Below are 23,887 nucleotides of genomic sequence, written 5' to 3'. Positions count from 1 at the left end.
TGCAGAGGGTTCCAAGAGTTCTACTCCCTGAGGCCAGGCTCCACCTGTGATAACTTGGTCCAACAAGTTGTTGCTTGGAGCAGCCACATATCCACTACAACAAGGTTGGTCCGGCACTTGTTACAAGAACTTCTCTAATTGCTTTTCAAAGAAATCACCTTTGTTCTGGCAATATTTCTTAATGCTTGCTGGGAGAGTATTGGACAACTGTAGACCTCTGATTTTCATACAATGCTCTCTGATAGCACCTCTCCTCACTGATACTACTCTGCATTTCCTTTTGTATCTTTTGCTCCAGCATGTTGTTATTCTACTGCAAATTTGGGACTTTGCCCTCCAGTATCTTCCATGTATATATATATTATTTGGTACCTCTCTTGTCTCCTTTTCAGAGTACATTTTGAGAGCTTTCAGAAAATCCCAATAATTTAGACACTGTATTGTGTCTGTGTGCTGATTATGTTCTCTGTAGTCCCTCTATTTAAAAAATCTCTCCTGATTTGAAAGGGGAAATGCGTACCGAACAGTACACAAGATGGTACAGCACTAGTGATTTAAATAATATTAATATTGTGTAGGCATCTCTGGATTTGAAGGTTCTCATAATCCATCCTATCATTTTCCTGACTATATTTGCTGGTTACGTTCACTAAATGTCAAGTTGCTAGACATGACAATTCCCAGATCTTTTACATGTTTTCCTTCTATGGGTATGTCTGATTCTATCTTGTACTTCATTTAATTTATACCATACCTAAGTACCTGGAACTTATCACTTAAACATTATGTTATTTTCTATTGCTCTGTCAAAGACTAATAATATCAGCTCATAGTTTTTTAGTGTCTTTTACATTGGTAATTTTCATGTTGATTTTGTATCACCTGCAAAGTATGACAAACCTATGACTGGTATTTTTGTCAATACTGTATCTGATATGAAAACGAGAAAGAGCAGTGGTGCATGGACTGTGCCCTGGGTTACAGAGCTTTTCATTGCACTTAGGCTTGATTTTATTTCATTGACTATTATTCTTTGTATTTTGTTGACAGAAAATTTACAATCCAACACCCCTTTGCCCCCCCTCCCCACCCACTTTGCCTATTGATCTTATCTTATGGGCTATTACTCCATGGTCACACTTATCACTTATAAGTGTGATAAGTAACCCTTATCACTTATACAAACTTTGCCTTTGCAAAGTCTGCATGCAACATCTGCATTTTGTTTTTCTTCTAATGCCTCCATGCTTTTGTCGTAGTGGTTATGTCATTGTGAAGGGCAGGATCTTCCTGCTCGTAATCCATGTTGGCCTGGGTTGTGGAATTCAATGTTTTCCACAAAACTGGAGATTTGATTCTTAATCATTCTTTCAAAAACTTTTATGTGGGATGTTAGTGCAACTGGTCTATAATTTATTGAAAAAACCAATATGTACTTCCCTTGTATAGCGGAGCTATATCTGCTGATTCAAGTACAGTATTTCTGGAATCTCTCCTGTTCAAAGCTTTGTCTCCATATTACACTAAGTGCTCATGCAACCGGCACTTTACAGTTCTTTATGAATATTGAATTCAAGGAGTCAGGTCCTTGGGCTGAGTGCATGGCCATGTTCTCAATTTCTCTTTCAAAATCTGCAACGTTCGTGTTGAATAACCACCACCTTTTTCTTATCAATGAACTGATTAATTGGAAATATCCATTACCTACTTCAGTTATGACCTTTTAGTGGTATTTCTGTCCTCATCTGAAAATAAAATTATACAAAGGCATCCAGCTGCAACAAAATTCAAGAAAAGTGGGGAGCGGGGGACACAAAGTCAGCAGCTTCCCTGTTGAAGAAAGATAGATAGACGGTGGCCCCCAGGTAACTAACTGCATGAAACAGGCCCACTACTCCATGCATTTAAAATCAACAAACCCTCCCACAACCTATCCTCAAACTTCATACAAATTAAATGCTTTCTTGGAGACGGGTCTGTGAAACATATTCAACGGTAAGCAAACTCGACTAAAACTTCAATAACCATACCTTTCAGCTTGGCTTCAGAGATTCAGCAAAATACAACTCTTTCCACACACCTAAACATAAAATATTTGGAAAAGTATGCATACAGGGAAGCCTAAAACATATACAGTACTTCAATTACATATGCCAATTACATACATACTGACTTCAATTACATATCATAAGCAATTTAGAAAATTGGGGGTTTTCAAGTTTTAATAAAGATATATAGTGAAAATTTTAAAATTGTGGAGGGGGAAGGGGCACAGAATATGTGTCCCCCACCCTGTGTCCTACTGGGGAAGGGGGGGGGGGGGGGGGTTGCAGGAAACAGTAGGTGGGAGGAGAGAGGAAAATAAAGCTATTAAGTCCACCATAAGAGCCTGCTGCATCCCTCATCTGGGTACACTTATGGCCAAACAGGGTTTCTTAACCTGGGGTGCTGAAATATATTTATTGGGCGGTGGAAATAGATTTTCCACTGCCGCCTTGCAATGCATGAGCTGCATGTATAACTGCCTCACCACAGATGCGGTCCATAGAATTACCCAAATCAGCCCAAATCGGCCCAAAACTACACAAATCGTCCTAGCATTACGTAAGTAATGAGGAAATATGGTATATTTACTTACTATAATGTTGGTGCTACACGTAGAACATGATCAAACCTATTTTTACTCTGAAATAATCTAATTTCATAACGAAATGAGACGTAAATATGAGAGAGGTGACGCCATAGGAAGTCGACGGTCCAAGCGACAATTGTGTGGAGCGACTTATCCAAGATATATGGTCGCCTGGAGAGTGTTTGCTGCCATATCAGCCTCCTGCACACAGTGATCCAGTCCTTTTCGTTCATTGAACACCGAACCCTACACGCCCTCTGATATATTGCTTAATTAACAAATATTCACAAATAAAGATTATATTTGTATATGTTATCAGAAAGGCAGATATAAAATAGTTTTTGTGAATCCATCACAGAGATTATACCTTATTAGAGAGGAAAAATATTCATACTTTAAACAAGGCTTCATGGCCGGTCCGTCTAATTACCACAAGCTACCACAAGCTACACAAGCTTCACAAAGCTTCCTGGCAATACGTTAGTAATGCATATATATGATATATTTACTCATTATAATGTTGGTACTGAATGTACAACACGAAAAAACATAATTTTAATCTGAAAAAGTATCTTTTTATAAAGAAATTAGACGAAAATATAGAGCTGGTGACGCCAAATCAAGTCGACGATACAAACGTCGGTTAGGTTAGGTTAGGTTAGGTTTGGTTTGGTTTGGTTAAGTTAGGTTAGGTTAGATTAGGTAGGGTTAGGTTAGTTTAGGTTAGGTTAGGTCAGCCTAACCTATCATATTTATTCATTACTAACGTATTGCCAGGAAGCTTTGTGAAGCTTGTGGTAGCTTGTGGTAATTAGACGGACCCTTCATGGCCGACGCTCTCCTTACCGATATTCGAACCCCAGTTGGAAACAGACCCAACTATAGGATGGGTTAACCCAAGTATCGCGCTTCCAAAAGGGTCGCCCAAGTTGGAAAAGACGAACGCTGAAAGAATATTGTTGAAAACATCTTGATAACTGATTAAACCAAAATTATTTATTAGTCAGAAGAAAGACAGAAACGCGATCTATATGTAAAACCTCTACCAGACAAATATTTTAAGTAAAACCGAAGATATTTGTAGTTGTATAAAAGTGGCAGTTTTCATCGCTCGTCAAACTCGAAAACCGCAGCATTCCCAAGAATGCCCAAACGAAAGTTTTCTATGTCAACAGATAGGCAGAAATATAAGCTACACTTTAAATACTTGTCACAAATATAACTGAAGTGAAAGCGAAGATATATGCATTTGATACTGTACAGTTTCTTGATGGCTTGCTCTAAGAGTGTGAAGCCCTTCACACCAGCCTATAAATTGTGTAATTTATTTCCATATATGCTAATTAACCTTAAAATCTATATGTCAGAAGGAAGGAAGATGTAGACGTTAATGTGACAACATTTCAAGAAATATCTCTCTCTTTAAAGTTAAATAATACAATCCTATCGCCGGTGTCCGGACACATGAAAGCTACTTAGGTATCAGTGGCCAGCCAGGTGGAGATCACAGGCTGTACAATACTGATAAATTATGTAATTCACAGAGATACGTTGATAAATATCAATGTTTTATATTTTATTAAAAATACAGATATATACTTTGTTTCATACGTTAAATGTAACACTATTTCAGTATATATTATATAAGCATAGTATATATAATTCAGTATATACAATATATAATAAGAGTGTCAGACCACGGTGGAAGAATTGAAACAGGAATTTCCTTTAGTACTTTCTTATATTAATACATGTTCAGAGCGAACCATTCCTTCTGAAGATGTATTAATATACGAAAGTACTTAGAGCATTCTATTGTGGTTTTAATATTGAACAATTATACATATAAGAAACAGACAAATCTGGTGTCCGAAATAGTAAAAATATTAGTGTGCGATGTGATCAATGTAAGGGGGATATTGGGTGTGCCTCGTATCCCCTACAACAACAAGAAGTTCGAGAGCGATGAGGCCGCCACCTACTAGCTTCAGGATGTCGTCGAATCTAAATCAACAATATACTACCGCCTCTACTTTCTCGGAAACGTAAGTACCTGCCGCTTTACTTCTCTCACCCTGCCTAGCCTGGCCTGGCCTGACCTGGCCTAGCCAGACCTGACCAGACCTGACCTGGCCTAGCCTTACCTAGCCTAGTCTGACCTGGCCTAGTCTGACTTGACCTGGCCTAGCCTTACCCAACACTAATCACCACACGTGACAACCCAAACGAATCGCAAATAAGTACACGTAACAAGTCATATGCCCGGACACTCTTTCACCTTGGGGACTGAGTGGTAACTATTGTATAGAAGAGCCGGCTCCCCGAGAGTGGTAAGAGGGCGTGATAAGAGGCTAACGTGTGGTCTTGAAGGAAGTCGATAAAGCAGACAATTTTCAAAAGGAAGGGCAGCATAACGAGCAGACAGGAATGGACAGACTGTCCGTTATCCCATAATGTGTAATACGCCCCGCACAGCATGGGTGGAGTGGTGGGGGGGGTGGTGTAGCAGGGCACAGTATGGTGATGGTGCGGGTGAAGTACACACCCACTGAATTCCTGCCATCAATAATTGTTTTCATAACCATTAGAACAATGGCATCCCTCCAGCCACCATCCTTCCACTGACCCCCTCCTCTGGTCCTCCACCTCAGACAATAACCCCCCACACCCCCTCTCCCTTCCAGACATCAGCATGTCAAAATCAGTACCATAATGTGTTTAAACTATTTAAACTAAGTCATTGTGTATCAAGGTATCTTAATTCATTTGAAAGTGTACATGTGCATTCGTTCATATACTCGCCTAATTGTGCTTGCTGGGGTTGAGCTCTGGCTCTTTAGTTCCACCTCTCAACCGTCAATCAACAGGTGTACAGGTTCCTGAGCCTATTGGGCTCTATCATATCTACACTTGAACCTGTGTATGGAGTCAGCCTCCACCACATCACTTACTAATGCATTCCATTAGATATAATCATATATGATTATACATAATCATAATCATTCCATACACATAATCATATATGTGTACGTCAACGTATACATACATGCGTATATATACTTCATATTAAAATACTGATAAACGAATGACCATGAACAAATTAATTTATAATTGTAGCATTATATATAATTTTAATAGACTATTTATTTATTTATTTTATTTATTTATGCATATACAAGAATGTACATAAGGAATGTGAGGATACAAATATGGTAATTACAGTCTTGTAAAGCCACTAGCACGTGCAGCGTTTCGGGCAGGTCCTTAATCTAAGAAAATTTTAAGGAGGTAAATACTTGCAAAATTTATAGACAAAAAATTGATAACAGTTGCATGAAATGAAAAAAAGAAGATGAGAGAAAATTGTAGGTACAGTATATTAAAGCACATAGGTAGCTAAGATTGATTGCAATGACAGCTTGAATGGTAGTTGACAAAAATTGGTAGGCACAATACAGCAGAAACAATATAAGATTGATTGCAATGACAGCTTGAATGGTAGTTGACAAAAATTGGTAGTCACAATACAGCATATGGCTAGCACATAAAAGAAGACAGCAATGAACACAATGATAAGGTTGTTTGATATTACATAAAAATTAGGAGATTGGGTAACACTAGGTACAGAGCAAATTTAAAGCTCAGTGTAGGAAACTAAGAAGATGAAGTTAGGTACTTTTTGGTTTTGCTTTTAAATAAGGCAAAAGTTTTACAGTTTTTCAATTCACTAGGGAGTGAGTTCCATAGACTAGGTCCCTTAATTTGCATAGAGTGTTTACACAGATTAAGTTTGACCCTGGGGATATCAAAGAGATATTTATTTCTGGTGTGGTGATAATGGGTCCTATTACATCTGTCCAGGGAGAGTTTCAGAGCATGGTTTGCATTTAAGAACAGGGTTTTGTAAATGTAGTTGACACAAGAGAATGTGTGGAGGGAGTTAATATTTAGCAAGTTTAGGGATTTAAACAAGGAAGCTGAGTGTTGTCTGAAAGCAGAGTTAGTTATTATTCTGATAGCAGATTTTTGCTGTGTGATGATGGGCTTAAGGTGGTTTGCAGTGGTAGACCCCCATGCACAGATACCATAATTAAGATAGGGGTAGATTAGTGCATAATATAGTGAGAGGAGAGCAGAGTTAGGAACATAATATCTGATTTTGGAGAGTATACCAACTGTCTTAGAGACTTTCTTAGTTATGTGTTGAATGTGGGTGCTGAAGTTGAGTCTCTTGTCTAGGAATAGGCCAAGACACTTGCCATCATTTTTATTACTGATGCTAATGTTGTCTATCTGTAGCTGAATTGCATTTGATGATTTGCTTCCAAATAAGATGTAGTAAGTCTTTTCGATGTTTAATGTTAGTTTGTTCGTTGACATCCATAAGTGGACTTTTTTTAATTCATTATTCACAACATTATTTAGTGTATGTGGGTTGAGGTTTGAATAGATAAGGGTAGTATCGTCAGCAAACAATATAGGTTTGAGAATATTAGAGACATTAGGCAGATCGTTTATATATATAAGAAATAGAAGAGGTCCTAAGATGCTGCCCTGTGGCACTCCAACGGTAATTGGTAGAGTGGAAGAAGTTGTATCATTGATGGTTACATATTGGTGTCTGTCACTAAGATAGGATCGGATGTAGTCAAGGGCAAGGCCTCGGATTCCATAATGCTGGAGTTTAAGAAAGAGGTAGTTGTGATTACGAGTATCAAAGGCTTTTCTTAGGTCAATGAAGAGTCCAATCGGAAACTCATTTTTGTCAAGGGCTGAGTAGATAACGTCAAGGAGACTAATGATTGCATCGTTGGTGCTCTTTTGGGACCGGAAGCCAAACTGGCAGGGGCTGAGTATGTCGAATTTTACGAGGTAGGAATAGAGCTGTTTGTAAATAATTTTTTCAAATATTTTTGATAGAATGGGTAGATTTGATATTGGTCTATAATTGTTTAAGTCCGCCGGATTGCCTCCTTTATGGACTGGCGTTACTCTTGCTTTTTTGAGGATATCAGGGAAGGTGTGACACTCTATAGATTTGTTGAACAGTAGTGCTATGGGTGGGGCAAGGGCATGGGAGGCTCTCTTGTACACAATGGACGGAATTTCACTGGTGTTCCCTGCCTTGGTTTTTAGAGAGTGTGTGATGGACACAACATCTGCCGGGCTGATTGGTGAAAGGAGAAGAGAGTTTGGATAGCTGCTTGAGAGATATGTGTTAATATGTGTCTGAGTCTGTGGGATTTTACTGGCAAGATTAGCACCAACCGATGAAAAGAAACTACAGTATTAAATTCATTTGCCATTTCTAAATCAGTTGACGGTATATCCGCATCCTTGTAGAGTTTTATTTGGTTATGTGAGTGTTGTTTAGTTCCTAGGATACTAGAGATAGTTTTCCAAGTGCTAATTACATGTTTATACATTTGAATGGTCCAGACAGGTGGCCAGCCTTGGACATATACACTTCTGGTAGGCACAATGACCTCATGTTAGACCCTTGATAGATTATGTGAGAGAGAGAGAGAGAGCTGGGGCAGGGAGGTGCGTGCCCCAGGGAGATAATCCATGCCCATGCCCCGCCTCAAGGTCAGTTCTCGAGTCACACCAAGAATAACAATCGAGCAAGTTGTCCTGACCAGGATGTGGCATATTAGGGAGGGTTGAGGAATAGGAAGCCTGTCTGATAGGGCTCTTGGCAAGCAGCTCTCCCTCAGTCTACCTATCTATATGGAAGAAATGTATCTAGGCCCTCCTCCCCCCTGCCTATTCTCTCTCCCCACCTTTCTTCCTTCATTTCCTCCCTCCTTCCCTCCCCCTCACTGGTGAGAGAGTAGGAGTGTGAGAGTGGTTAGAGAACTCGTAGTTCTCACGCTCGTGAAATTGTCTGCGACCCTGGAGGAGTAGAGCGGAGGGGGGGGGGGTGAAAGTAGGTGACGATGGAGGAGTAGAGGGGAGCATTATATGCAGTGAACGTAGGTGTCTATGGAAGAGTACATCATAGAGGAGGGTGAAAGGAAGGTGACGATGGAGGAGGAGAAGGGAGGGGGTGTGAAGGTAGGTGATGATGGAGGAGTAGAGGGGAGGAGGGGGGCAAAGGGGGGTCTATGGAAGAGTACATCATAGAGGGGGGTGAAGGTAGGTGGCGATGGAGTAGAGCAAAAGGGGTGGGGGTTGAAAGTAATCTTGAGTTTAATTTTTTAGTTATATATAGTGACACCTCGGCTTACGAATGAATATTTATGAACTTTTCGGGTTACGAGCCTAATTTCTTTGAAAAATTTGAATCGGGTTACAAACTTTGCCTCGGGAAAGGAGTTTGTTGATATACGTATGGGCTGACCTAGCGCGTGGTGGCATGGTGATCGCGCCTCAGTTTACCAGTGTCTCCTGCCTAGTAAGTATCGCGCCTGAATTCTTTGTAAAGCATTACATTTGTTTTGGGTTTTTTCGCTATTTGAACATAAAATTTGTTATGATATATCTTGCCATGAGTCCCAAGAAAGCCAGTGGTAAGGTTCAAGCCAAGAAAACACATGTGAGAATGACCATAGAGGAAAAACAAGAGAGCATTCATAAACATCAAAATGGTGCACAGGTTGTTGAACTAGCTAGGCAGTACAACAAATCTATGTCAACAATATGCACTGTACTTGCTAAGAAAATGGACATTATGAGCATTAAAGTGGCAAAAGGCATATCAACAATCCCGAAACAAAGAACACAAACACTTGAGGATGTTAAAAGTTTTTATTAATTTGGATACACAACAAGGAGTTAGCAGGTGATAGCATTTCAGAGGCCATCATTTGTGAGAAACCAAGGCATTTGCATGAAGACCTTTTAAAGAAAACCCCTGGAACGAGGGGGGGGGGGGGAAAGATGAATCAAGTTTGAAAATGTGAAAAGTTTGTGTGACAATAGAGCCTCGTGGAAAACTTTTGCTGTGGTCATTACCTGGTGGAATGCACCCAGGATGGAGTATTAGGGCTATACATCTTTTAAATCATAAAAGTAATAAACATTTCCCATCAACCTTACAAACAATATTAACCTATTTTCATGTATTTCCCCCATGTGCATTTTAACAAAGTTACTAAATTGCCTTTATCATTCTGTAAAATTTCAATTACAGTACTGTATGTATAATTTTGTTAGTATAAATGGACTGAATATTCTGAAATTGCTATTAATTTTACAATTTCAGAATCAAAGGTGGTCTGGACACCCAATTTGGTCAGACAGGTGAAGAGAGCATTTAGGATAGTTCGAAGAGATGAAGATGGTCACAATTGTGTTCGAAGAGGCAAACGCCCCCCTTTGCTCCTGACATTATGTTCAACCATTGACCTCTGCACACCTAACACAAGGTAGGTTGAAAACTCCTCCTTCATGTCATTGGTACATTAGCCAGAAACTCAGGGCTCATGTAGGAATATCCCTAAAAAAAAAAAAGTGGCCCCAACAATGCATCCTCCAAGTCTAAAGGATGAGCAGGAGCATTGTCGAGAAGCAGGCACTTTAGTGTCAAACTTTTCTCTTGCAGATATTTTTTGATGGCAGGGCAAACCACTCCACATCACAGTTTTTGTGCACGTTATATATTTTTTAAAACTCTTGGATTTTCGGAATGATACACGAGCAAGGGTTTAATTTTCAAATCGCCACACAGCAGAAGAGTTAGCCTATCCTGACACAAGTTAGCCCAAGTTAGCTTGTGTCCGGGCAGTGACGTCTCCTCTTGGGTAATGTATGTCCTCTTCGGCAATTTTTTCCAGAATAGCTATGTCTCCTCACAATTAAACACTTGTTGTGGAATGTATCCATCAATACAGCACAGTGTATCTACAAAATTTTAATTTTTTACTTATATATAGTGTCACCTCGGCTTACGAATGAATATTTATGAACTTTTCGGGTTACGAGCCTAATTTCTTCGAAAAATTTGCATCGGGTTACAAACTTTGCCTCGGGAAATGAGTTTGTTGATATGCGTATGGGCTGACCTAGCGCGTGGTGGCATGGTGATCGCACCTCAGTTTACCAGTGTCTCCTGCCTAGTAACTATCGCGCCTGAATTCTTTATAAAGCATTACATTTGTTTTGGGATTTTTGGCTATTTGAACATAAAATTTGTTATTATATATCTTGCCATGAGTCCCAAGAAAGCCAGTGGTAAGGTTCAAGCCAAGAAAACACATTGTGAGAATGACCATAGAGGAAAAACAAGAGAGCATTCATAAACGTCAAAATGGTGCACAGGTTGTTGAACTAGCTAGGCAGTACAACAAATCTATGTCAACAATATGCACTGTACTTGCTAAGAAAAAGGACATTATGAGCGTTAAAGTGGCAAAAGGCATATCAACAATCCCGAAACAAAGAACACAAACACTTGAGGATGTTGAAAAGTTTTTATTAATTTGGATACACAACAAAGAGTTAGCAGGTGATAGCATTTCAGAGGCCATCATTTGTGAGAAACCAAGGCATTTGCATGAAGACCTTTTAAAGAAAACCCCTGGAACGAGGGGGAAAAAGATGAATCAAGTTTGAAAATGTGAAAAGTTTGTGTGACAATAGAGCCTTCTGGAAAACTTTTGCTGTGGTCATTACCTGGTGGAATGCACCCAGGATGGAGTATCAGGGCTATACATCTTTTAAATCATAAAAGTAATAAACATTTCCCATCAACTTTACAAACCATATTAACCTATTTTCATGTATTTCCCCCATGTGCATTTTAACAAAGTTACTAAATTGCCTTTATCATTCTGTAAAATTTCAATTACAGTATACTGTATATAATTTTGTTAGTATAAATGGACTGAATATTCTGAAATCACTATTAATTTTACAATTTCAGATTCAAAGGTGGTCTGGACACCCAATTTGGTCAGACAGGTGAAGAGAGCATTTAGGATAGTTCGAAGAGATGAAGATGGTCGCAATTGTGTTCGAAGAGGCAAACGCCCCCCTTTACTCCTGACATTATGTTCAGCCTATTGACCCCTGCACACCTAACACAAGGTAGGTTGAAAACTCCTCCTTCATGTCATTGGTTCATTAGCCAGAAACTTAGGGCCCATGCAGGAATATCCCTAAAAAAAAAAAAGTGGCCCCACCAATGCATCCTCCAAGTCTGGAGGATGAGCAGGAGCATTGTCGAGAAGCAGGCCCTTTAGTGTCAAACTTTTCTCTTGCAGATATTTTTTGATGGCAGGGCAAACCACTCTACATCACAGTTTTTCTGCACGTTATATATTTTTTAAAACTCTTGGATTTTCGGAATGATACACGAGCAAGGGTTTAATTTTCAAATCGCCACACAGCACAAGAGTTAGCCTATCCTGACACAAGTTAGCCCAAGTTAGCTTGTGTCCGGGCAGTGACGTCTCCTCTTGGGTAATGTATGTCCTCTTCGGCAATTTTTTCCAGAATAGCCATGTCTCCTCACAATTAAACACTTGTTGTGGAATATATCCATCAATACAGTATCTACAAAATCTTTAAAATCACGAACAAATCTTTCAGCCCCTACTTTGTCTGAGCTGGCACCCTCACCATGCCTCACAACACTATGAATACCACGTCTTTTTTCAAAATTTCTCAAACCATCCCCTACTCACCTTAAACTTTTTCGTATCTGCAAAACTCGTTCTAGGGGTTTTCTTTATAAGATCTTGCATGAAGATTTCATTGTTGACCAAACCACAAACTGGAAATTGAATAGACGACGACATTTCGATCCGTCCTGGACCATTATAAAGTCGATTGTGATGAGATGAGGGAAGCAAGAGCATTAAGTAGGCAAGAGAGAGAGGTGAGGAGATGGCAAGTATGTATGTATGTACATGAATAAAACATGTACATACTTATACATAACGTGTGTAAATAGTGTAATAAACACAATAACAGTATTTTGGGAGGAGGAATGTTGGCGAGTAATGTGTTGGAGGAGGGAGGGAGGACTGGCAGGGTGTGGCAGCTCACTCATGTTTTTTGGGCTCACCATACCAAGATAGTGGATCGTTATGGTGAATACATACGTAGATGGGTATATACAATGTGTGTATATAGTGTAATAACAGCAAAAACACTGTTTGATTGTAGAATATGTTGCATATATGAGGCTCATAATTTTGAGCATAGCGATGTTCTATACTTTGAATTATATAAATTCCACAAATTACACACTTTTAAATAATATTACAGCAAAAAAAAAAGAAGAAATGAATGAGAAACTTCAAAATAATTGCGCAACATTTTATTCGCAGCAACTGCCATCGCACGGGGTGGTGGGGCCGACAGACCCCCATCGCTCCAACGCTCAGCGCCCATAATTTGCTCAACTTCCCAGCTCCATCGCAGCTAAAGTAAGTCACATACAATATTTTTTGTTTAGTTTCCCCGTGATCAGACTCTGCATTTTAACAATATAAGAAGAGAAAAAAAAATTTTGGAAAGAATTTATTTCTTGTGCACCAGGGTGTTATTTGGAGACAGAGCAGTTCAGTGGTTAACTACTAAATTTTTTTTTCTCCCACACACACACACCCCCCTAGGAAGCAGCCTGTAACAGCTAACTCCCAGATACCTATTTACTGTTAGGTAACAGGGGTCATCCCCTTTTGTACAAAGAATCTGCTAAAGCTTTTAGGGCTAATCTTTGACACTCGTTTGTCTTTGTCGCCCCATATTTTTTACGTCCGAGTTGAATGCTCTAAGGCCCTTAGCTAACTTTAGGTCATGTCCCATACTTCTTGGGGAGCTAATCGACACTGCTCCTCTCTTTACATTCCTCTCTCGTTCTGTCTAAACTCGATTATGGCCCTGTTTACTCGTCTGCTTCTCCTTCTACCCTTCACCATCTGGACACACTGCATCATACTGGGTTACGGCTCAGCTCTGGTACCTTTCCTTCGACACCTACCCTAAGCCTGTATGTTGAAACTGGCGTCCTGTTTCTACAGGATCGCTACTGTCTTCTCCACCTTGCACGGTCCTTACAGCACCCTCACTCTTGCTTATGTCATGCCTTGACCTTTACCCATCCTGTGGTTCCTGTTCCCCTTCACCACCTATCTCTTTCTGTACAATTGTCTCTTACAAAATGCTCTTTCAGTTTGTGTTACCAATATTTCCCCTCGTGTCATTCCGTCTTTGCCCCTATGGAGGGGTCCCCGTTCCTAAATTCTGTAAGCCTTGACCCACATGACTAAAACTTTTACCCCTCCTACAGTTCTAAATCACCTTTTCCTTGAACACTTTTCTTCACACTTCCACTCTATTTCCATCTTCACCAATGGGTCTTAAGTCTGCAGACGGTGTAGGCTACTCTGTTGTTTTTCCTGACTGCACCTTTGTGTCTCCTGCCTCCGGAGACTAGCATCTTCATGGCAGAACTTTATGCTATTCTCTATGCTCTTTTCTCGCTGTCAATCCTCCTCTGTGTTTGTAGTTGACACTTGCAGTGCCCTCATGGCTCAAGAATCCTTTAATCCAGTCCATCCTTTGGTAGTTGAAATTCAACATTGGCTGTTTCTTATCTCCAGTAGATTTAAGACAGTGGAATTTCGCTGGATTCCCACCCATATTGGTGTGTTCTTAAATGAGCGTGCGGACACTGCCGCTAAGGAAGCTATCCGCACCTGTCCCATCTCCCGTAAAGGTATTCCTTATTATGACTTTTACCCAGTTATTCATTTCCCCATTCTTGCCCGTTGTCAGGGTTGTTGGTCTTCTGTTACTGGTAACAAATTGCGTGCTCTTAAGAGTAGTGTGTTCCCGTGGCCTTCCTCCTTCCACCGTAACCGGTGGTGGGAAACGGCTCTGGCGAGGTTGTATATTGGTCATACACGTTTAACTCACGGGCACTTAATGGAGCGCTGCCCTGCTTCTTATTGTCCAAACCGTTGTCTCTACATGTCCTGACTTCCAGGACTTACGTGTCTTGCTTCCCGACCATCCCTCACTGTCAATTGTCCCTCGATAAAATTCTTGGTAAATTCAATACCTTTGATATTGTTCGCCGTATGCGTTTTTGTTCTTGTATTGGCGACGTTAGTGATATTTAGCGCACTATGATTATCCCACACATTTGATGGTTTGATAATTACTGTACTGTACAGTACTTTGGTTTGGAATGTATCAAATAAAGTTGTTTCATGTATTCAAATGTGTGAGAAAATCCACTGGGGCTGTGAGATGAAGCGAACCTGTAACAAAGGCATTGCCAGTTGCATACTCTACCACCACTGATGGTAAAAGTCTTACAACTGGATATCTTGTGTGACGGGTTATGGTATCACAGCTATACTGAACCAAGATGGTATGGCTCTCCCTCACATAAATGAAAGAAATGCTGCTATTGGCCTTGCAGTGTGTAAGTTGCAGGTGGAAACGAATGAAAATTATCAAATAAATAATTAAACAATTTACTGAAATAGTAATGAACAAAAATAAGACATGACAATACTTGACTATCATGTAATGCAAAGGTGAACAAGTTAGTATGACCTTAAATGCAAAAAATAAACTATAAGCAATGAATAAAAGTATGAAGATATACTGGTGTTCTGAAGACAGCTACCATACCACCATGGCATCAGTCACATGACGTTGGCTGGAAGTGGACGACGGGTTAGAGACACCAAGGTGATCCTAGAGCACTAAGGGAGAGATTGCCTCTCCAGGGAGGCAGCGCTCTTTATATAGTCCGGCGGTGATGACTCATCCAGTGTCAACACGAGGTGGACATCTGGTCAACTAGCAAACTGCTCGTTGTGGCTGGCGGTGCCTTTGTGTTGAGCTGTACCACTGTCAGTTGAAGGCGGCTAACTGCTTGTTTGTGGGGACAAACTGCCAGTTAGCAGTGGCGCCCGGCTTGCATCTGAGTCGTACCAGGCCGTGCCAGGCCCTGGGGGGTATGGAGAGGTGGCAGGACTGATGACTCTTCTGGGCTGGTGTAGATGTATACTTCCAGTGCAGAGGCATTGAAGGTGAAGGGAAAAGGCAGTTCCAGTGCTATGCAGGGGATTCACGTGACACTTGTGAAGCCACAGAAAGTCTGGAGGCCCTACTGAAGCCAGTCCAAGTATTAAATAAAACCCCTGAAGTACGCCGGTGAAGGGTGAAGCAAGACCGTATGCCCCAACTTCAAGCACACACAGAAAATCACGTTTTGGTCCCGCCTCTCAACTGTGTATTTGAAGTTGGGGCGTATGGTGTTGAACTGCTTCAGCCTTCACCCGAGTGCTTGTAGGTCTTACGTAAGACGTTGACTCAAGGAGGGGCCTCAAAACTTGCTGTGATTTATGGGGAAATCCGGTTGTAAGACTTTTACAAAGTCAGTAATATACTGTGGTAGAGTATGCAGCTGCCAGTGCCTTGGGCAAGGGTTTACGTCGCCTCACAGCTCCAGTGGCTTTTCTGCTTGGTGTATATCAGGTTGTGATTTTGTGTGTGTACCGTATTGTTATGATCGCCGTCTGATAAGTCCTTTCTGGCCTCAAGAGTCATTTTTACCCACCTAGAAAGATTGCAGATGGCCAAAGCAGTTATTTAAGTTAAGAAGGGACAAGTCTTAAACAGAATTTTGCATAATATTTGACTGTAAAGGGGTAAATTGAGGTAGATTGAAAAACAAAATGGTGAACCGGGCAGGCGGTACTCACAATTAGGCGAGTACACTCGGGAACTTTTAAAGTGCAACCAAACATGCTTTAGGCTCTCACAACAAGAGGTGAGTGGTGGTGGCTCAGGTGCTCAGCCAATCAGAGCACCTAAGGAGGGAGGGCAGGAGTGAGAGGGGGGTGGTATGTGGAAGTTTGGTGACAGTTGTGTGTAGTTTGTTCATCTTCATTGTAAGTTTCATGGCTTGGTGTGCATTTCCCTAGTAAATTTAATTAGGGAAAAATTCAGGTGTTTGATTTTTTAAATCCACTTTTTAAATGTTGAGTTGTTAAAGGCTCAAAGTGCATGGAGTTTGTTTGGGAGTATGGCATCCTCATGCTGTTGCGTGCTCGCGTGAGGTAGCAAAGGTGATGTAAAGTTGTGGGGTGTACATGCTTGGGACGTCCTCTCTCGGGATGGCTGGTGTTAGACCTGCGTGTTTGTCGGTTGTTGAAAAGCCGTCATCCTTTGCTGTTGTGGTATTGATTTTACATTGTTCATCTTGTAATTAATACTGTAGTGCGATATCTAGGGGTACCATTTGTAGGTTTAAAATGTCTAATACAAACAGTTGTCCAATGAGTTTTAATAGGAAATATCATCCACCAAGCACCATTGTACAATTATATTAATTGATAGTATATGGATTGTGCAGAACTGCTTAGAATGATCTTTAACACTTGGCTATATTGGTCATGTCAAATACCTGCACGGTGAATGCTCCAAGACCCTTTCTTTATTCAGTGTTGTCACATACCTCATGGGGGTATGGATAGGCAAACACTCATTCGGTTAAACTTGCCTTGTAGTACTTTCAGAGCTCAGTAATTTGGAATCTGGTTAGCACTTTCCAAATAAATTGACCTTTAAAGTGAATTCCTATTTAGGTTTAAAACATTATACCGAATGAGAAACTCGGATTATATAGCCGAACACCAGAAATGTTGTTATTCAATTTGGTTGCCTAAAGCACATTCAAGGACTACACATTACATGGCATTCCAGGATTCCTCTATACCTTGCCTTATGCTGTAAACATTGCCACAACCCTGTGTTTTATTGATTTAAATGGCCACAGGGAGGCATACAACACTGCAGATTATGATGTCATTAGTTATCCACTGTGCTGACAAGTGGGCTGACTGATGTTCGTTGACACCTGTATCGTGCTTCAATTTAATCGCCAGGAGATCACCCTCTCACTAGACTCGTCTGTAGGAAGTAGAGTATAGTATCTCCAATTACCTTGGATCATAAATAGCATAAGACTTGGGGGTAGGAGAGGGTTGCAGTGTTTGTCATGGCTCTCAGTTGTTCCTGGTATTAGGCAATTTAGTTCTGGAATCATTTTTGTTGGCCAATGTTAAACTTTTTCGAAAGTAGATGTTTTTCTGAAAGGGAAGGAGGGGGGGGGAACGTCTATGCTTGGATACAGTTATCTAAGTGAATACTTAGATTTATACAGTAGAATAACTACCTTCTTTTCCTTAGTCAAAAAGGTTGCTTGTTTATTTCTAGGGACTTGTATTTTCTTGTATTTTTAACTGCAGCAACTTTCAGTGAATGATAGATTCTTACTGAAAGGACCTTTATTTCATTGTTGTTGCTTTATGGTCATCTCATTGTGTACAGGGATTCCGCGAAGCTTTTGGGGTTAGTCTTTGACACTCGTTTGTCTTGGTCAGCCCATATTTCTTGCCTCCGAGTTGAATGCTCTAAGGCCCTTAACCTCCTTAAGGTTTTGTCCCATACTTCTTGGGGAGCGGATAGGCGCACGCTCCTCTATTTGCACTCCTCTCTCGTCCTGTCTAAACTCAATTATGGTTGCCCTGCATACTCTTCTGCTTCTTCTTCTACTCTTCGCCGTCTTGATGCTTTGCACCATACTGGGTTGCGTCTCGGCTCTGGTGGCTTTCGTTCGACTCCCGCCCTTAGTTTGTATGTTGACACTGGCTTTCTCTCTCTTCAGGACTGCCGTGATCGCTACTGTCTTCGCTATCTTGCGCGGTCCTTCCAACATCCTTCCTCTCGCCTCTGTCGTGCATTGACTTTTCCTCCTCCTGTGGTTCCTGTTCCTCTTCATTGTCTCCCACTTTCTGTCCAGTTATCTCGCTTACAGGATTCTCTTTCTGTTCATATTTCTAATGTTTCTCCTCGTATTGTTCCTTCATCACCTCCGTGGAGAGTCCCCCTTCCCAAGTTTTGTACGTCCTTGACTTGTATTACTAAAGCCTTTACCCCTCCTACAATTCTGAAAAGCCTCTTCCTTGAGCACTTTTCTTCGCACTCCCACTCTATTTCCATCTTCCCTGATGGGTCTAAGTCTGCGGATGGTGTGGGCTACTCTGTTGTTTTTCCTGACCGTACTTACATGTGTCGCCTCCCTTCGGAGGCTAGCGTCTTTACGGCAGAACTTTATGCTATTCTCTATGCTCTTCGTCTCTTGCTTTTTCATTCTCTTTCCTCCTTTGTGGTTGTAGTTGATTCTCGTAGTGCCCTCATGGCTCTAGGGTCCTTTAATCCTGTCCATCCGGTGGTCATTGAGATTCAACATTGGCTGTTTCTTATTTCTAGTAAATTTAAATCAGTAGAGTTTTGGTGGGTTCCCAGCCATATTGGTGTTTCAATGAGCGTGCGGATGCTGGCGCTAAGGAAGCTATCCGTTCTTGTCCCATCTCCCGTAAAGGTATTCCTTATTCCGACTTTTATCCTGTTATTCATTCTTCCCCGTTGGCAGAGTTGTTGGTCCTCTGTGGTTGGTAACAAGCTGCGTACTCTCAAACTTAGTGTGTCCCCGTGACCTTCCTCCTACCACCGTAACCGGCGGTGGGACACTGCTTTGGCACGGCTGTGGGTTGGTCATACCCGCTTAACCCACGGTCACTTAATGGAGCGCCGCCCTGCTCCTTATTGTCCGAATTGCGTTGTCCCTCTTACAGTTGTGCATATCCTTGTTGAATGTCCTGACTTCCAGGATGAGCGTGTGTCTTGCTTTCCGACCGTCCCTCGCAGTCACTTGTCCCTCGATAGAATTCTAGGTGAATCGGATACTTTTGATATCGTGCGCCTTATGCGTTTTTGTTCTCGTATTGGCATTCTTGGTGATATTTAGCGCCCTCTGATTATTTCGCACTTTGATGGTGCTACATGGCCTTCCCAGTTTGGTGCCTTCTTTTGGTAATTACCTTACCTTCATTGTTGTTTCATTTTAATGTGGTAGTTGTGATATGGATTGTTCTGGCTCACGTGCAAGGTCTTGGATTTTTGTCTGTTTTATATTAAGAAATTGCCAGTCTTTTTACTATTTGTAGAGTTAGAGATCTGCATTAAGGCCTCAATATTATTCTTTATTTTTTTTTATAACATGTTATCAGCAATTTTTGTGGTTGGTAATATTTAGATTGTCAGTGATGTATGACAAGGCTTAAGACCCCTTGTGGTATGACAGCATTTTTCCCCAGTCATTTCTTTAACAAATGAAAGGGTCCTCATAACCATTCTTTTGTCCTTTCTACCATGTACCTGTTTGTTGCTTCTTGGTCTTTCATTTGGTACTTTGGCTATTAAAACAATGGCCTTTGGTAATGTTGCAATTACCATTTCTAAAAAAAAATGAGCAGGTTCATTAGGCAGGGTTTGTTTTTAGCAAAAAGTTTGACAAAAATAAATTCCATTCCTTCAAGACCTTGCAGATGTTAGGTCAAACTAACCAACAGTAATCTGTTTTGCCCTTTCAAACAATGATGGTTTTAATCTAGGTAAAATTTCAGAATATCAGATGTTTGGCAGACAAATCATTTAAGAGCTTTGATTAAATTTAAGTTACCAAAGACTTTGTGAAAACCATGTTGTATAGATGCTTAGTGTCACTTTTCTAATGTTTTGTAAATTTAAATGACCTTTAGTTAAGTTAATCATAATTTGTACAAAGCTTAGGTGTTGCATAGCTTTAAATTTACTTTCAAATATGGAAACTAAAATATTGACTAAAGTTTCTTCCACTTTAATATTTCAGACTAATTTGCAATATTTGTTAGTTTATGTAAATTGAATAGGTAGTCCACTTTTACATCTTCTCAATGCATTTTGCATGCACCTATGTAACAAGTTACAAATAGGTGTAAATTTTACCAAGTATTTATTTTCAAAGTAAAAAAATTTCAGATGTTTAAACATTGCATCAATAGTAGTAAACAATTTCCAGCATAATTTCAGGATAAGGTATATAAAGTAGTTTCATTAAAATTGTTTTATTTAATAAGTTTTACATATAGTACTTATAATACATCTAATATTTATTACTGTTTCAGGTTGTGGGACAGGTGCTCCTAGATGAACAGAAGATCCAAAAGGCCAAGACAACTCCAGAGACAATCACCTGTAAAAGAAAAATAAACATTAAACAGGGACACTACTTTTATTATCACCAATGCCTAATAATAAGCACAAAAAATCCTAACATCCTATCTTTTAAGATAGGCTCAGCAAGGCCTATCCCTTCCTCTGGTTTCAGTGCAGAGCTTGTTCCCTGAATGGGTGCATTACATCCACCACTTTAGTGCCATCAACACATGGTACATATGCTTTACTGAAAGCACTGTACAATGCATGCCAGGCACTAAAGTTTTAGATGCATCCACCCATTCAGCAAACAAGCCCTGTGAGAATTAACAATGTAACCATTGTTAAGGGTCCCTACACCTATGCAAATCTAGTCCATCTATTAGATGGGTAGTAGAGCAAAGCTCTGAAAAAGCCAAGCCAGGGAAGTCTGCAGGACTGCCTGGTCCCCTTTTATGAAATGGGGTAGGATCAGTACAAACTGCATCATCCCCTGTGGGTTGTAACAGTAGGACATGGTTACACACCTATAAATGGACTAGATACAAGAATTAAGATTAGGTCATTGATATAGCTAAAACATCAAATTCAAACTCACCCACTTTTGCAGAGTAAAGGTGCCTCACTCCAAGCCAGTCCATGCATCATAATCACCTGAAAAATATTTCAACAAATTAATATCAAATTTAAAGCCAATCTTGCTTTACTTCACAAATTCAAATAGAACAAATTTCTTTAAGGAATTTACCTTTCCTACACATTCTAGTAGCAGTAGTAAAGATCTAATTTAGCAATATAAATATATATGGCATCAATTTGCCAAGTTTCAGTAAATGTCATTTGAGAAACTATCCACAACTGCACTTCAATGGCAAATTACATTTATCTTTAGCCAATGCTATATTGTTTAAGTTATTACTATTTTTTTTACTTATGCAAATCTATTCACATTAACCTTCACTACAACTCACCTGATTCTGTTTAACCGATGAACTCTTCCAACTGACAGAGGGACTTGTGGACTTTCCAAACCACATTCTGGAAAACTATATAAATTTAAAAACCAAGCTAAACTAAACATTGATTATTTTTTTTACTTTCAAGGGAAAAATACCATCTCTTAGAACAAAACTTTTCCTGCCATTAACTTTGACTCATGATGACCCTTAAGTGTTATAGATTAAAGCTCATTTAACAAACATTTAATGTTAACTAAACAAGATTTATATTTCATTAAAAGTATTAATAAAACACCCTCAACTATGCTGTTTAAGATCTAATGCCCCACATTACAATTTTCACAATTTCAACATACCATTCTATTCAATACATTCCTGAAAGGACTAAACTTGCAGATATGGTACCCACTAGCCTAAGCCTAGACTTCTATACCCTAATATTTAATAGGTTTTTAGCAATTAACCTGTACCCTCTAATTCCAATGTACACAACACTACTTACTGTAGATCTGCAAGTATTTTCCTGCAGCTCTTTGTTGCCAGGACCTTCCACAACCTGTCATGTGAACAGTAAATATTACTAAAAGGTTATTTGCATAGCGATGTTATTTTGTTCATACCTGTACCACCAGTTTAACAGTTACCGTTTTAAATGGCACACTAAGTATCGTGTTGTCCCATCTTTACTACAAACAAAGCTATAGTCATTTCAAGTCAACATCCTATACAAATTTTATTTTCCAACAACTTTAGTCATGAACATTTTTCTGGAACATTGCAAACAAACTTTAATTTAACAACCATGTATAACATTTGAATAAAAGCAATACAAAATTTATATACAAATTTATTGTGTCGAATTATGTACCAAGCTTTTTAGTCTAAATTCATAATTAACCCAACTATACTACCAAGACAATGTGATTTTACTAAATTTAGTAATTCTTACACTAGCAACTATACAAGGCCATATTCTCTCCAGTTATCACCACACTTCTGCAGGTGTAAGGTTCTATCTCCCCCATCTGCAGCACTTATGACCACACTTGGTCTTTATTATAAATTTCTTTATGAACCTGATACAGTACTGTTGTGGGAACAATTTAGCTACAGTTCTGCCAAAGGAATGATTAACACACCATGCAAGCCAACTAATATTAAAGTTAGAAGAATGGGTGGTGTGGTGGTTATGTTATGGTACAAGAGGGCAAGTAGTTGCTGAGCAACTATGCAAACTGGCAGATACAGCAGAAGTGCACACTTTCTCCATGGATTCTAATGTCACTAAAGTTCCTACTAGAGAGTTACTGGCCACCATTCACTAATGACTAGGGGAAGTTAGCTCAGAGCATCTTTGATGTGCTTTGATGGCAACGAAAATGTTGCCCCCCCCCCTTCAAAAGTTGAGCTTGTCTACAGCATTTCTTTTTTAATTAACTATGTAAGGGGGAGATTCTGAATAGCAAGTGCCAATAGGCACTGCCACTGGCTTATGGCAAAAGATTCTGTAGCAATAGAACTATAAGCCACACTTTCTCCCCTCCCAACTGTTCAGTGTCAAAAGGGAGGGGGGGTGTCCTTTTACTGTACCACTTACATTTTAGTGTGGGCTTCATCCACTATTCTGATGTTAGCTGGAACATTTGTGCCAGCTGCTGGTTTGAAAGGGAGGCATACCATGTGCCAATTCAGGAAGCTTTCCACGTTCCACACTGCATGTCAGCTCAGGACCTCACTACCATGTTGGGAGGCAGTTGAAGACTAACCAATCAACATCCCAGGCTGGAGAGCAGAGCCAGCTCGGGAAGAATTTACCACCTGCAAAAATTTTAATACTCTTAATCTACACCATCTATCTCATCTTTACCTAGCCCCCAAACCTTACATTTGTCAGCATTAAACTGCATCTGGTAGTCTTAACCATTTCAAAACTATATAGGGCATCGGTATTTTCTATTTGCCAATTCTGCAACTATTGCAGTCTAAACCATAATCTTGCGAATAACCGAGGTCCAAGGAGAGCTTTTAGGCACTACTTACAACACTTCTCCCAACTTAACCCCATTTATACTGATTTCCTTTGGTATAGCCATGACCTTAATCAACTTCAGTCAGCATTCCCAATGATCCGAGCCCCTATCAATGTTGCGCCACTATCAAAATCTCTGCTGAAGTCAAGGTACACAAAATCACAAACCTTATCACCATTTCCTCAACTATGCAACCCAATCCATGAACATTTAGTAATAAAACTATGCGATCCATGTATCTAGTCATGTTT

At 40.0% G+C, this 23,887-nt stretch overlaps 1 long non-coding RNA gene across 2 annotated transcripts; it reads left to right on the top strand.

Moving 5' to 3' along the window:
* The first annotated feature begins 2,589 nt into the window (after positions 1 to 2,589).
* On the top strand, positions 2,590 to 20,715 carry LOC138373580 (uncharacterized). Of its 2 annotated transcripts, XR_011231198.1 has the most exons (6): positions 2,590 to 2,604; positions 4,489 to 4,677; positions 9,840 to 10,002; positions 11,499 to 11,662; positions 12,910 to 13,008; positions 20,617 to 20,715. It is a non-coding gene; the product is annotated as an uncharacterized lncRNA (long non-coding RNA). The 2 variants fall into 2 exon arrangements; XR_011231197.1 differs by lacking the exon at positions 2,590 to 2,604 and having other exon boundaries at positions 4,347 to 4,677.
* Positions 20,716 to 23,887: the final 3,172 nt, after the last annotated feature.

This window comes from Procambarus clarkii, chromosome 42 (genome assembly GCF_040958095.1).
Source record: "Procambarus clarkii isolate CNS0578487 chromosome 42, FALCON_Pclarkii_2.0, whole genome shotgun sequence".
In the NCBI taxonomy this organism is placed as follows: domain Eukaryota; kingdom Metazoa; phylum Arthropoda; class Malacostraca; order Decapoda; family Cambaridae; genus Procambarus; species Procambarus clarkii.
Note: the sequence above shows the minus strand (reverse complement) of the source record. Positions and strands in the feature narration are given on the sequence as shown.